The sequence below is a fragment of the Macaca fascicularis genome, chromosome 8 (genome assembly GCF_037993035.2).
Source record: "Macaca fascicularis isolate 582-1 chromosome 8, T2T-MFA8v1.1".
Lineage (NCBI taxonomy): Eukaryota > Metazoa > Chordata > Mammalia > Primates > Cercopithecidae > Macaca > Macaca fascicularis.
The window spans coordinates 6,857,505-6,870,123 of NC_088382.1; the positions used below are offsets into that span (position 1 = coordinate 6,857,505).

A 12,619-nucleotide genomic window follows, 5' to 3' on the forward strand; every position below is an offset into this window, starting at 1 on the left:
GATAGAGTAGGTCACCCTGAGGTGCTGACATCAGCACTCAGGCCGGCGTGCACCCTTGTGGATCTGCACACTTTCCTGTGAGCTGGGAACACCCGTCTTTCCTCCTGTTGGTCTTCCTTGGGCTGCTGCCCTTCAACAAGTGCCAAGTCCTGGGGCAGCAGGAGGACGGGGAGGGTAGAGAGCAGGAAGTGAGTAGCCTCTAAGATAAATCAGAAGCAAGATTAGAAAGACGCTGAAAGAAACGCAGAATGCACGTTCTCACAGTCAAAGAGCGTTCCTCTATGTGTGACCAAGAAATACTATGACCTGTGATGGTGGTGGTTTGCAGAGCCAAAATAGTTCAGCGATTGTTTGTACAGATGGATTTACTTAGGATGAAACATGTTCTTTCAATCCCATTTGGATAGGTTTTATCCTATGTATATCTATCTGTAACATCATTTGCCCTTATTTCTATACATTAAAGATAGTTTTTAAAAGTACGTAATTATTTTCGTTATTCATAACAATTGAAATGATCTGTTATTAGTTCTATTTTTACTTCGATCCTCAACCTAAGGTTGCTCCAAAGCATTGCTTTCTGATGACAGTAGCATCATCTGTTACTTGTGTTACCATTTTGCATCTGTGGGATCCGTCTTTCCTCCTCCTCTCCCAAGAATATATTCTATTCATACTCATACTGTGTTCATTTAAACCAGTAGAATTATAACATGCAAAAGCTACACATGTATTTTCAAGAATGGCCATGGTCTTTTTTCCATGCTTTGACAGAGTTTAAAGAGATTAGTGCTTCTAGTTGTGAAGTGGAAACGCTGAAATTCCGAAAGTAAGCACTATTGATTTGCATTGGTGGCAACTGGGGATCACTTTACCTAGTTATATACTAGTACTGCTTTATGTTTATTTGGATGAAAGACAGTAGTCCCCCCCTCATCCAGGGTTTTGCTTTCTGTGGTTTCAGGTACCATAGCCTGAAAATATTAAATGGGAAATCCCAGAAAAAAACAGTTTATAAGTCTTTAAATGCATGTTTTTCTGAGTAGCATGAAGAAATCTCAGGTCATCCTGCTCCATTCTCCCTGAGATGTGAATCATCCTTCATTCCAGCCTGTCCATGGAGTAGGTGCTACTTGCCCTTGCTTAGTAGCCTCTTGGTTATGAGATAGAACCTCTTGGTTTTGCAGTGTTTGTCTTCAAGAAACCCTTATTTGGCCTAATAATGTTCCCCAAGCACAAGAGTATTGATGCTGACAACTTTGATATGCCAAAGAGGCGCTCCAAGGTGCTTTCTTTAAGTGAAAAGGTGAACGTTGTCCACTTAATAAAGAAAGAAAAACAGTATGCTGATGTAGCTAAGATCTATGGGAAAAAATGAGTCTTTGACTTGTGAAATTGTGAAGAAAGAAAAAAAATTGTGCATAGTATATGTAGGCTTCAGAACTATCCACAGTTTTAGGCATCCCCCAGGGGGCCATGAACTGCACCCACTTTGGATAGGGTGGACTACTGTCTATTTAATAACTCTAGCATCAGTGAATGAGTTCTGTGTTTTATTTCTCTCCAATTCAGATTGTCTCTGTATCTTCATCTGACTACTCCCCTTCCCTCAGGTTTTGGAGGAAAAAATGTTATTTCTAAAGATATGCATCTGTACAGGATTCTTTACCTAACTTATTCTTTTGGGACTTTGAGCAGTCCATAGAGGTCAGACGTGAGAATGTACTGCCTTTGCTGTCAACATGGATAGAGACCTGCTCCCTGGTTGTCTCTGCTCAGTGTCCTGCCAGTGCTCCCCAACCAATCATACACAGAAACAGAACTGGGTGAAATTTTAGGTTATTGTATCTCTTCTGGGATTACTTGATATGAGAAAGGTGGGCATTAAAACACATTATTTAATAAACTTCTGATCTTTAGTCTGGACTCCTTGCCTGGAGGGAAGAACCTGGGGCACTCAGACACGTAAGTGAATGAATGAGGTACAAGGCAATCAGAAAAGAAAAGGTAATAAAAGGCATGTAGGTTAGAAAGGAAGAAATAAAGCTATCTCTATTTATAAACAACACAATTTTCTATGTAGATAGTCACAAGTGATCTACAAAACAGCAATTAGAACTGACAACTGACTTGGGCAAGTCATCCAGATGCAAAAGTTCCATTGAAACTTCAGGATAAAGCTAATAAAATAAGTGCAGGATCTGTATGCTGAAAACTACAAAATGCTGATTTTAAAGATCAAAGAACTAAGTATATTAAAAGACATGCAATGTTCATGGATTGGAAGACATAGTACAGTGAACATGTCACTCCTCCCCAAAATGATCTATAAATTTAACACATTCCATTCAAAATCTCAGCAGAATCTTTCAAGATACATACACGCTGGTTCTAAAATTTCTGTGGAGACGTTAAGGAACCAGAATAGCCAAAACAATTTAGAAAGAAAATAACAAGGAGGGGGACTGGCACTACCTGGTTTTGGGGCATCCCTTCAAGCTGTGGTCCTCAAGGCAGTGTGGTATTGGTAGACACATAGAACAGATAGAGAATCCAGAAATAGACCCCAAAAATATATCCCATGGGTTTTGACAAAGGCATGAATGCAGTTCAGTGGAGAAATTCAGTCTTTTCAACAAGTGGTGTTGGAGCAGTTGGACATACACAAGCAAGAAAAGGAACCTTCCCAACACTTTGGGTGGATCACCTGAGGTCAGGAATTGGAGACCAGCCTGGTCAACATGGTGAAACCCCGTCTCTACCAAAAATAAAAAGAACAGCTGGGCGTGGTGGCACCTGCCTGTAGTCCCAGCTACTCAGGAGGCTGAGGCACAAGAATCACTTGAACCGGTGAGATGGAGGTTGCAATGAGCCAATACCATGCCACTGCACTTCAGCCTGGGTGACAGAGAGACACCCTGTCTCAAAAAAGAAAAGAAAAGGAAAGGAAAGAAGAGAGGAGAGGAGAGGAAGAAGGAAGGGAGAACCTCATTCTATACCTTACATGAGCCAAAAAAATTACATCCAATGGATCATAGACTAAATGTAAAGGTATAAAATTTCTATAAGTAAACAAATAAAAATGATCTTGGTATAGGCAAAGAGTTCTTAGATACACCAAAAGCATTATCAACAACAGAAAACATTGATAAATTAGATTTCATCAAAATTGAAAGCTTTACTCTGTGAAAGATATTATGAAGAGATCAGAAGAAAACATTTGCAAATCTTATATCTGACGAAAGATTTATGTCCGGAATAGATAAAGAACTCTCAATACTGAACAATAAGAAAACAAACAGCCCAAACAAAAACTGGCAAAGAAGAGACTTGTATAGACATTTTACTGAGGACACACAGGTGGCAAATAAGCATCTAAAAAGATTCTCATCATTATTGCTCACTTCAGAAATATGGTGAGATCCACTACATATCCATTAAAATGGCTAAAATAAAAAATAGCAGTCGCATTCTAGCAAGGAGCCAGCGCAGCTGGAACGGCTGCTAGTGCGAGTGGGAAGTGGTCCAGCCACTCTGAGAAACAGTTTGGCAGTTTCACAGAAAGCTAAATGTCCACTCAGCAGTCCCACTCCCAGATACTTGCCTCGGAGAAATGAAAGCTTGTGTTCACACAGAGTCTGTACGTGAATGTTTGTAGCAGCCTTACTTATCATCAAGTGGACCTGGAAAGAGCACAGCTGTCCCTCCAGTGGGTGAATGGATCAACCAGCTGGACCGTCCATGCTGTGGAGTGTACGGAAGGAATCGAAGGAATGGTGATAGGTGCAGCAGCTTGCATGACTCTCGGGGGCATCACGCCGAGTGGAATAGCTGATCTCAGAAGGTCACGTACTGTATAAGTCCATTTCTTTGTCATTCTAGACAAGGCCAAACCGTAGGGAAGGAGAACAGATGAGTGGTTGCCACACGTTAAGGTGGGAGTAGCATCTGCCTCTGCAGAGCAATAGCAGCTGTCATATCTTTGGGGCACTGGAATTGTGCTGTGTCGTTAGTGACAGTGGTTACAGAATCTATGCATGTATTAAAACACAGAGAACTGTACACACATATGCACACACGAGTAAATTTTATTATTTGTAAATTTAAATTAAAAAGCATATCTAGGCCGGGGACAGTGGCTCATGCCTGTATTCCCAGTACTTTGGGAGGCCGAGGTGGGTGGATCACGAGGTCCAGCAGTTCAAGACCAGCCTGGCCAAGATGGTGAAACTCTGTCTCTACTAAAACTACAAAAATTAGCCGGGCACGGTGGCAGCCACCTGTAATCCCAGCTACTCGGGAGGCTGAGGCAAGAGAATCGCTTGAACTCAGAGGGAGGTTGCAGTGAGCCGAGATCACACCACTGCACTCCAGCCTGGGCGACAGAGTGAGACTCTGTCTCAAAAAAAAAAAAAAAAAAGTATATCTTACATATCTAATGTGCTTTCCAAATGGAGATAGTTGGGCACTGGTAGGACCAGGCTAGTGTCTTGGTTTCAGAGCTAGGTTTCCTTCTGTGTGCTCAAGTTTACAGGCTCCCGTACCTTCAACTGCTGCCTCTGTCCCTATATTTCTATTAGCACTGAAGCTTCATCCCAGCTGTTCTATCTTAAAAAAAATAAAAATAATTTAAAAATTCAACTTTCCCTAAATTGCTCTTTGCCCTCTGTGCTACCTTTTTTCCCCTTGTTCATGGCAAAGGTCACAAATGTGTGTCTGTATTGCCCTTGCCTTACTGATGATGTTGCTATTTGTGAATAGTATCAACTCTTGGGAGATTGCGAAGGCCTAGATGGCCTATGGCTTCAGGTGAAATATCTGTTAGTGGGATTACAAGGTAACCATGATGGCTGTCAGGTATAATATATCACACATATATAAATCACACAAACGGATATTTATATTGTATTGATGTTCATAGGTTGCTCCTGACTTGCACCCTCAAAAACTTTAGAAACAAGCTGAGTTACTTTCTCTATTCATCTCAGTCTTCAAGAAGACAAAGATGACTGCTGCTTTTTGCATGGCCCCCTCCTTTAACTTTTAAATAAATTCAATAGTATAAACATAAGAAATCTGAGAGAGGATAGTTGCCACCACCATTTACAAAGCCATTCTACATAATGTTTAAAGCTTAGCACCCAATTTAATATTTATCTATGTCTTGTATATAACTTCAGATATAAACTTCACAGTTCCAATTTCTTTTAGGGTCAAGATTTGAAGTATCCATATCATATATTATATACATTGACTTTGTACAAGGAATCTCTCTTTCTGTCTCTAGCACTCTCGCTCTCTCTCGTCCTCCTCCTTCTAACCCTGTCTCCAGTGCAGTTGGGGGATTCTTAAAATATTCTCTTTGGCTAGCAGTATAAACTTGCCTCCAAGAAAAACATTACTGAGCATGTTTTCATTTCAGGGTTTGTGTGGTATTCTCTGGAAATTTCTTGTAAAGGAGAGTTGTAGCAGTTCTTCAGAATTAGATGGTTGTATGTGGCCCAGCTAGTCATATCAGAAACTGTGACGATTTTATAACAAAATTCAGTTTGAATTTTGACTTAATGTTTTTGAGAAGTTTATTGGCAATTTTTCCATGTTTACAGCAGTTCACACCTCCAGTGTTAGCTCTACTGTTTTCAGGAAAGAGAATAATTTATGTTTTTCCTCCTTCGTGACCAAATTGTCTGGCAGATACATGGAAATAGAAAACCATGCCAGGAGTTGCCGAGCTTCCTATTTATGGGAGACAGGAAGTAACACAACGGAAAAATAAAGAAATTAATTTGACCAAAGTGTCCCTTTAGACTCGCATTGTTTTGTTATGTGTTGTTCAAGCGTAGTACAATTTGAACCTTTAAATACTCTTTATCCCACTCTCACTTAATTTGGTGTTTCCTGCATTTTCCTGTGACTTATCCACAATTCTACTTTCCCTCGAAGCCCTTTTGTGGATGCTAAAATACAAGCGGAGTGTCCTATGATCCAGTCTTCCCCTTTTCCAGCTACCACTCCGTGTCACTCTGTCCAGCACAGTGAGGAATAACTCAGCCTGTATTCAGATTTTAAGATTTTGGTCCTGAGCAGCTTGTGAAAAGGATCTGATAATAGAGATTTAAAGCTAATTCACTTATGAATTCAAGTGTAGGGCTTAAAAGCTAAATCAGCTTTATAACAAAATGTCAAGGCCGCTAACTATCAACAAATAATCTAGTGTTTTCCTAATAAAAAATGATGTCATCATGACTATTTTCTTGAGATAATGTGATCCACATTGAACTTAGTAAGCAGTGAGTCAGGTGAGACATGTTTTTATCAGTGGTGAACACAGAATCAATGAACTGTTAGAAGAACACACGCAGTTCACTCAGTTCATGCCTCTCATTTTACATTAAAGAAATGCTGAGGTGCTCTCCTAAAGTTATAACTCATGGTAGAACCAGAAGTGAAATCTCGGCTTTTCACTGGTGTTAGTTCATCACCCTGCATTCCCAAGTCTATTCAAAAGGGATCATCTTGAAAAACCATTCTCTTTTTAACCTTAAGATGGCAGATTAACTTCATAACTCATGTTAGGAATAATTTTCAGCCACACTGTACTTGGTGTGTCACACTGACGCTGAGTTTCTGAGGGTTCCCTTCAGTTCTCTCTAGCAGACATTTATTGCTCGCACTTGCAAGCTAACTAGGATCTCAGGCCTGGGTCTCTGAACTTTCACGACTTGATTTCAAAGTCCTTTTTATCCTGCTACAGATTATACCTTGGTAAAGGACTTTATACTTCACAGAGTATTTTCCCATGCACTGTCTCACTGGATCCCGACAGAACATTTTTGCAGCCGAGAAGGATGCTGCAAATAAACAGTGAGTTTAGTGATGAAGACTCTGGGCAAAACTAGTTTGTCTGACTTGAATGTGGATCTTAGAAACACATCTCTGTCACGGCATTGTTTTAAGGCAGTGACTATGAACAGCTATCTCCAGGACACCTAATTTATACATTTTCCTTATTAAAATAATGGATTCTGGTTTTGCCCAGGCATAGACACAGAATTTGTCTGCTCCTTTCACTTGAGGTGGTTCCTGAACAGTGCCGGAGCTCGTTCTTTGCAGAGGCTCCTGCAGGCTGCGTCAGCGTGGCCACTGGCCACCGGGAGCATGGGGAGCAGGCGCTGCGGTCTAGGTCCTCCATCCCCCTGTCTGTTGCTCCTGGCAAGACCCCAAGGTGCGCATTTCCCAGGTTGGAGCCGCCGTGCTTCCCAGGACCGTAGTCTCCTGATTGAGGACAGATACCAAAAAGTGATTCATCTGGAAAATTGAGGGCTTTGGTGCTGCCCTCCAGGAGGACATTTGAAAAGATGTGGACAAGCCTATGAGTGCTAAGAATGATGAATGTTGGAGTTTGAAAGAGTCAACGTGATTTTTTTAGTGGGAGAAGACTGTGGAGTCACCCTGAGATGCAACCACAGACATGATTAGGAATAAAGTTTGATCACCATTTTCAAACTTTTACATTAATATTTTTTCTTTAATTTTCTAAAGGTGCTAGACGGAATCTATTTAATGCACCTGGCACAGAAAAGCCAGTGCACGGGTCCTAAGGCTGCACCTTTGCAAGAAAGAGAAATACCTGAGGCACCAGGAGTGAGGAGGACAGGTGTTGGTGAAGGCTGTAGGGCCCCAGTATGGCTGTGCAGATCAAAGCGAGGGAGGCAGAAGCCATCAGACTGTTTTAACTCCAGAGTGGCTCTGGCCTCTCAGCAAAGAATGGATTGCAGGGAGGTAAGAACAGGGTGGGCAGCAGGAGGCAGCTAGGATCATCGAGGCGAGAAATGACTGCAGCTGTGTCTAGAGGAGTGGTTGATAGGTGGGGAGGAGAGAGCAGGTCGGCGCACTTCCTAGGAAGATCTAGTGGAATCTTTAATGTGAGGTGTGTGGGAATGGAGAAGTCAAGAAGACTCCCACCTAAATTTTTTCCTGGGGCAACTAACTATAGATAATGGTGCCATTTGCTGAGTTAGAGAATTCTGGGGGGAGAAAATTGTGTGCAGGGTTTAGGGTACAATAAAAAATTGACGTAGGCATATTGAATCTGGGATTCCTACTAGACATGAGATATCACATATCAGATTATATATATGTACATGTGTTCAGAGGAAAGGTTATTCACTCCAGCCATGGTAACTGGAAGGGAGTGTAGAATGAAGAAAACAGTGAGTTTTGGTTTGAGCTCTGGGCTGTGCCGCCATGCAGAAGTCAGGGAGAAGGGGGAGGCAAGGGGACCCGGGAACGGCTAGCTAGCAACCTGGGGGAGACACCAGGGGAACGTGGCGTCAGTCAGAAGGGGGACTGTTTCAGGAAGGAAGGATGCTCAGCTGTGCTGAGTGCTGCTGGAAGGTGAATAGAGGAGACAGAAGCCACTGTTCAATTTCATCAGGTGGATGTTGTCAGAGACCTTGAAAAAAGCAGGTTGAATCCAATGACTAAGAGAGTTGAAGAGTCAATGGTACATAAAGCAGGGGAAGCACTAGGGTTATGTGTAATGGTGCCATTTGCTGAGTTAGGGGTTATTATCAGACGTATTGCTCATACGTTATTCCTAGACGTACTGCTGCTGCTACATCAGAGAGATTGGTTGGCAGCGAATGGGACACCATGAAGTGTGACTCGAGCCCTCTAGTATTGCCAACGGCAACACAGATCATCATCCTGGTGCTTGGCAATGTGGTTGCATTATGGTGAGTTGAGTGTGGCCTTGAGAAGCATTTGAATCTGTTGGCTGAGTTATCAGGGAAAAAAAAATTTAAAAAGTAAACTAAGATTATGTGTATTAACGAAAAAGTTGCTGTATTTGGCAAATCCTTTAAATGGATAAGGCTAACAGGTCGAGAGGGTACTTGTTGCCACCCATCCTTTTCCAAATCATAGCCTTCAGGGATCACACTGTTTGTCTTTACTTTTCTATTAAGTTGGATCAACCGCGAGGTAACACAGGTCTTCACTGTAGACCTCAGTTCCCCGCCTTTGCTTTATGACTGAGACCTCTAGGACCTCAACTTGGTCCATGCTGAACTGCAGCACAAATTCCAAGCTTTGGCCCTACCTAAAGGTGCACTTTAACCTTTGCAGTGTTCTGCCAGGCATCTGAATTTTCACTTTTGTTTCTGACATCTCAATCAAGCAGTTCTCGCTGTAAGTATTAAATAATAGCACAGAATATCTTAACTTCAGGTCTTCATTGGAAAATTCAACCATGGTTTGATTTTATCTGTAACTTCAAAAACTGTCTTCAGCTGTCCATCATTTAGATATCATTTAGATGTCCCTCAGGGACTTTGGGGACATTGTTAACCATCTATTCTTTCAAGGCTTCTTAACTCTATCCCCAAGTTAAAATAGATTTCCAAGGAACATCATACTTCTGTTACAGTCTCTGTGTGAGGACCCTCTGTGAATTTGGTTTTAGGCACAATGTTAATCTTTTTGAAGAGAACTGATGTAAGAAATACTGGATTTTAGAAAACTGTTGTACTTTTTTTCAAAGCTATAATTGACAACATTGTACATTTTGCTACCTGATACTTCTGATGTATGATCCACCTAATGCATTTCTCCTAAAATTCATTTCCAATGAATTGAATAGGAATTCCAAATGAAATGAATTTCATTGGAAAATTTAGTACAGAAAATGTGTTAGACTGTCCTTAACCAGAGAGTGACAATTATGTAATGCAGTTTTCTCAGCTAAACTAACAGCTTGCCATAGGTTCATAATAGATCTATTTTTTAGTTGTTTTTCATGGGTTCTTGTTTCTGAAAGTTTCTCTGCCAGAATATTAAAGTTCCACCTAATAATTTAACAAGCATCGTATATATTAATAATATATTAATAATTAGTAATGTTATTAAAAATATTTAATAATATTAAATACTTTATACTAATTTTTAGAATATTAAAACTTAAAATTTAAAAATTTTAAATTAAATATTTTATATTAAATCGTTAAATTAATATTAATAATAACACTTATTTAATATAAAATTATTAATGATATTTCATATCCAATTATTGATTGGCTTAAGTAATTAATTGATTAACTGATAATGATTATTGTTAATTATTGTACTCTTGGGTAATACAGAGACTGCATACTTAGCTTTGCCGTGTAAATACCATTGTCTGCTTCCTGGTTAGTGGCTCTAGGGAGGCTATGGCAGCGTCAAGTGCTTTTGTCCTTACCGTGGCCCCACTCTTCCTCTGTAGGCTGCCCACGATGTTTTGCTATGCCACGTATGTATTGGTCTGTTCTCACACCGCCATAAAGAAATGCCCGAGCCTGAGTAATTTATGGAGAAAAGAGGTTTCATTGGCTCACGCTTCTGCGGGCTGTACGTGAAGCACAGTGGCTTCCGGGGAGGCCTCAGGAAAGTTTCAATCATGGCAGAAAGCAAAGCCGGGAAGCGGCCCCTTCTTCCATGGCGGAGCAGCAGGAAAGGGCGTGGCGGTTCTACACACTTTTAAACAACCAGATCTCCTGAGAACTCATTCACTATGCAGTGCCAAGGTGGGATGGGGCTGAACCATTCGTGACAACTCTGCCCCCAGGATCCAGTCACCTCCCACCGGGCCCCACCTTCAATTCAACCTGTTATTTGGATGGGGACACAAATTCAAACTGTCAACACACACCACATCTCCGATGAATGTTACGCAATTTCTTTATTCCTTTTTTTTTTTTTTTTTTTTTTTTTTTTGAGACGGAGTCTTACTCTGTCGCCCAGGCTGGAGGGCAGTGGTGTGATCTCGGCTTACTGCAACCTCCACCTCCTGGGTTCTAGTGATTCTCCTGCCTCAGCCTCTTGAGTAGCTGGGAGTAGCTGGGATTACAGGTGCACGCGCCATGCCTGGCTAATTTTTTGTATTTTAGTAAAGACGGGGTTTCACCATGTTGCCCAGACTGGATTCGAACTCATGAGCCCAGGCAATCCCCCCGCCTCTTCCTTGTGAGCCACCACGCCTGGCCCTGCGGTTTCTTTCGACTTTAGTTTGGCTGGGTAACAACAAAATAAGAAAGAATATACACACATACTATTATTCACCGTCTTTTTTCTTTTTATGTAATTCTAATATTCTGTGTGTACAGTTTATTGTAGTAGATCGTTTATTTCAAGTGTTAAATTGTAAACAGTAGTTTTGACAGTATTTTAGAGACAACCGTACTCTCCCTGGCACAAGGAAGAATGTTTTAAAAATGTAAGTGTCCTCTTTAGTGGACACTGGTTAGTTATCAATTGCCAGTCCTTCGAGGGCAGAGAATGTGCCTGTGTGCTTGCATAGCCCCAGGACCTAGGATTGGACATGGAACTCAGTCCTCATTTATTGAATGAATAAATGAGTAGATGGATGACCTGTTTTTTTTTTTTTTTTAAATCTCAGAATTTCTTCTCACCCCTGATGAGTTAAAAATATATTACATAAAAATTATGCATCAGCCCAAATTGCAAATTACCCATGTAGTTAATGTGTTTCTTGTTAAAATTCATTAATATAAGATGACCTGATGTTCATTTAAGAAAAACAACTTTGTAATTCAAACTCGCGGAAAGATTAACAAAAAATAGTGATCACTCTTAGTAGCCATAATATTTGGTTTATTGTCTGTGTTGGTAATAATTTCTGCTGTGTTTTCATACAGTGAAGTGATGTTTCTGCTATTTATTTTAGTTACATTGGAATTTGTTATATTTATTTCTTTGTTTTCCTTTTGATAAGAGAAGTACGCACTTAGTTATTTATAAAGATGTTTGGACTTCACATGTGAGTACAGTGGTGACATGCTGGGTCGCCCTGGTCATTGCTTAGCTGTATTTATAAAGTGGATATTACTGAGCAGTTAAGTCTTAACATCTGAGAATCACCCATTTTCATTTTTGGAAACTGGAAAGGATTAGGTAGAGTGCAAGCAGAATAAATTGAACTTAAATGTCTGTGTCCAACTGCGTTGAGCTTTTTCGTAAGAATATTCAAGCCTAGGTCAGCATGCAGCTTGTTTTCCCTCTCACCACCTGGAATTCAGTCTCTGTCAGTCAATGTCTTTTAAAAGGGAAATGCGTTCTTAACCACATACTATCAGTACTTTATTACTCATCTTCCCTTTCTTGGTTAAATAGGCTGTGTTAGATATGTAGCTTCCTGCCCCTTTCTTTATGAGACAGCTAGAGCGGTGCTTTTTAAACCTTACTAACGTGTGGATCACCTGGGGGATCTTACTGAAGTACAGATCCTGGTTCAGTGGGTCTGGGTCTGCTCAGGCTTGAGGTGAGGTCCACGCTGCTGGTCCTGTGACCCAGCATTGGGTCCCCAGGATGCAAAATATGACAGTGCTTGGAAATGGTTTAAAAAAAAAAAAAAAAAAAACCAACTTTTTTTGAGATGGAGTCTCACTCTGTTGCCCAGGCTGGAGTGCAGTGGCACGATCTTGGCTCACTGCAACCTCTGTCTCTGGGTTCAAGCAATTCTTGTGCCTCAGCCTGTTGAGTAGCTGGGATTACAGGTGCATGCCACCACACCTGGCTAATTTTTGTCTTTTGTAGAGACAGGGTTTCACCATGTTGGCCA

The 12,619-nt window shown here is 40.9% G+C and overlaps 1 protein-coding gene across 2 annotated transcripts in view; it reads left to right on the top strand.

The window, feature by feature from the left end:
- MCPH1 (microcephalin 1) overlaps positions 1-12,619 on the top strand; it is a 240,996-nt gene that overhangs the window by 72,856 nt on the left and 155,521 nt on the right. The gene's annotated exons all lie outside the window — the stretch shown is intronic.